This window comes from Acyrthosiphon pisum, chromosome A2 (genome assembly GCF_005508785.2).
Source record: "Acyrthosiphon pisum isolate AL4f chromosome A2, pea_aphid_22Mar2018_4r6ur, whole genome shotgun sequence".
In the NCBI taxonomy this organism is placed as follows: Eukaryota; Metazoa; Arthropoda; class Insecta; order Hemiptera; family Aphididae; genus Acyrthosiphon; species Acyrthosiphon pisum.
The window spans coordinates 692,700-696,393 of record NC_042495.1 but is presented as its reverse complement, the minus strand read 5'-3'; positions in this window follow the sequence as shown (position 1 = coordinate 696,393).

The following is a 3,694-nucleotide window of genomic DNA, read 5'->3' as shown; positions in this document are numbered from 1 at the left end:
TATTTGTATTATAATTATAACTATGACTGTAATATTCTTAATTGAACTGAACAAAATTGAGTTGAATTAATTTTTACTCAAACTACCTATATGTTATATTATATATATTTTTTACTATAACAATGCCCATGCAATGTACCTAATTAAACTGAATATTAAATTTTTAACTACAAAATAATTTGCAAATTATTGAGCTTTTTATAAATTTGGTCAACATTTAACTTTAAATGCTTATTGAACAAAAATTTGTGCCTATGAATATTAAATTATTCATTATCTATATAATATTATATGTGTGTACAATTATTTTTATACCCTTCTATTGTTTAGAATTTTGATGCACATATGATATACGATAATTTGGTACAGGTAAACAGACGATGCGCAAACGATATACGGCCAATCTAATCTAACGGCAGTAACGGCATTGTCCGTTAATAACTACTAATTCACTAAAACTTATTTAACTCTAACGCGTGCAGGTAGGTTCCTCACAGCTGCTCAATTTACTAGTTAGATACAGCGCTGTCATACACGATTTACATTGATGAAAGGGATGTGGGTAAACCTCCTTTGATTACTTTTTTGGAAAATGTTTTGAGACGCTTCAGCCCTCGGGACATATTATAGGACATCGGCCAACTGTAAAATTGCACACAGTGGCGTATAGTGTAGCTAGGGCGGGGTTTTAGGGGTTCAAAATGTCAAACCCTGTGAGGCCTGGTGCTAAGTATTTTGTCGACCTGCACAATTTGAAAAAATTTCGCCCCCTTTCAATAAATTGTTGCCATATAATTAGTACATAGTTATTTACACAAAATGAAGAAAACTAATTACAAACGAAGAAACATTTTTAAATTTTAAATTTAAATGCTTATAAAAAGTAATTATGCCTGTGTATTAAAAATATTTTTTAACTGCTATTGTAAAAATATATTAGGAGCTTTGTATTAAATTTTCACGTTTTTTGATCCAACGAACATAATTTTATAAAAATTGAAATATCCGTAGACAGCTCAAAAAGGGTCAACATTTTATCAAGTATGGGCATTGGTAAAATAAACATATGGTGTAAATGTCATGTATATCTACAATTATTATTCGTTTTTGAATTACAACAAAATAAGAAAATCGATGTGAATATTCAATCTATTGTAAAAATATGAACTTCAAACGCTAATAAAAATTTATAAAAAATTCATTAAAATGTCTTGTTTTAAATCTAAGATTTTAAACTGTAATACAAGATAATTTGTCTACCTTTATCAAAAAAAAAATGTCTACCTACCAGAAAATCAAATTAAATTTTTATGTGGGTTTGAAGTTCATATTTTTACAACATTGGATGTTATTAAAATCTATTTTATTTAATCTATTATTAAATTATCAAATTGAATGCCTTTTATTATATAGTGACCCATCTTGTAACCTACTGTACAGCAGAGCAACATCCACGTATTACCCACTTTTTAAAATTTTTTTTTATTTGATCCTAGACCACTGTCTGACATTAGGAATGACGGATATATTAGTAGACTGACTTCAATCGCTTAAAAAATCAAACTGTGCACTTAATAATACCCATGTATCTTAGATAGATAGGTACTGTTAAATTTCTGCGAGAACAACTTATTTTCAATCTTTTGGTTGTCATTAAAATATTAACGATTTAAAATGTCGATTTGTTCGCCGCCAAAACGGGAAAACCCTGATACGGCGACGACTGGCCGCAGTCATGGTAACATGCGGTTGCACCATAATGACCACTTGCGCGTCTGATATATAATATAAGCCACTCAATCACACACACCCTCCAAATTCCGAGTCTTTGGCCCGGGCCGTGAAAATGTCTTTACGATTACTTATCCGACTGTGACAGTTGTACTTGTTAGTTGTTACTGCGGCACAATTTACTGCAGCAGTGCCATTGCAACGTTGCATCGTGCATTTGAAAACGTACATAGAACACGGACGGCGGGGCCACAACCACTTTCACACGCGCGTCTTGCTGCGCATGGTTCGCGCGAAAGGCCTGCGTGGGGTGCGCTCACATCTCGTCGGGTGGCGTACGTGACCATGGTCACAAGTCACATGCGCATCGTTCGCGCGTTCACGCACGTGCGCCAACAACAACTCACAATAACAACGTCGTGTTCATTGTTCGGTGTATGGTAATTTTATATTTATGATTAATCGATGATCCACGTGCGGGCTCAGATCAGAAACCTGCTGCAACCGCAGATCTCCGTTTGACCTGCTGGCGCCTATGCTGCATTTTCATTATATTTGGCTCATAATATAACATAGGTTCATCTCTACGAAAATAGGCGGGGGAGGGGTATATCGGGGCTAAGTACCACAGACATAATATTCTGACTTTTTAGATTCTGAGCGGAGCGATGAATGTATTTGTTTTATAATTATCTTATAGTGTTTTTTTTAGTAGTTGGTACATGAGGAGAATAGGAGATCAATCGTAGATAATTCCTCGTACTTTTTAAAATGATTGAGATAAGCTAACAAAAAGCAATAATAATGCAACACCATAGATTTTTGATTAATCCATTTTCTTTTTTATTATAATTAAAAAATGAAAAACCGTAAATATACTTAAAAGTTAAAAGCTTAACTGAATAGGTACTTATACTAATTTTGTTTAGGCTCTGAATTATCTATAGACATTTGGAATTTTCTAGTTTTTTTAGTTTTTTTTAAATTTATGTTGATAACGCTTTTTTCAATTTAAAAATCTTGAAAATTGTATACAATAAGGTTAGGTGTATAGTAATTATAAAATATGAAAAATATATAGTCACAGTTTTTTTTTAAGTATTTGAAGTTCAAATTTCCCCAAAACTCGTTAAAATCACTAACATACTGAAATCGTTTCGTAATTGAAATGTAGAAAATTTTTATTTTTAAAACCAAGGCTAATGCTAAATTTAATAAAATGTTTTTCTTATAAGATACCTACGATGTTTTTGACAAAAATTAGTTAAAACAATACAATAGAGAATTAAATGATAAAATATTTTTGGTAGCACTGGAACGTTCCGCTCATAATCGTTTTTCGTATGTATGCAATAAATTACCTATCGTTAAATTCAAATAAACATCATTATACATCCATTAAAATGTACAGTGACCTAATTAATGAAGAGGAACTCTCGAAACCTACCACAATGAACAGATATGTATAGAGCTATAATATGCCTATATACTTCTCCAGTTTTTATTACACTTATTAGCTATTGATTATTGGCCACGCAGGGGAAAAAAATGTTATAATACAAAAATAATTTTTAAAATATTATACCATTGGTTAAAATTAAAAATTAAATTTACTACCTCAGGGCAAATAGATAATATTCTGTGATTATACAGTATACTGAAATTATAAGAATTTGAATTATTTATAAGTGCCATTATAATATTTATAACCTATCATTTTGGGTTTTTTCGTATACCTAATTACCTAAAAATATATTGGTACATAATATGACATATTTTATATCTATATCGTTATATCAGTAATTCAGTAGATGATTAAATTCAATTTAAAAAAAAGTGGGTAAGTGGATGTCGCTCTGCTGTACAGTAGGTTAGAAGTGGGTCACTGTATAATGGACAGTATTAAATTTGAATTCAATGATATAATATCACTGTATAAGAAAAACGATTCTGAGCGGAGACG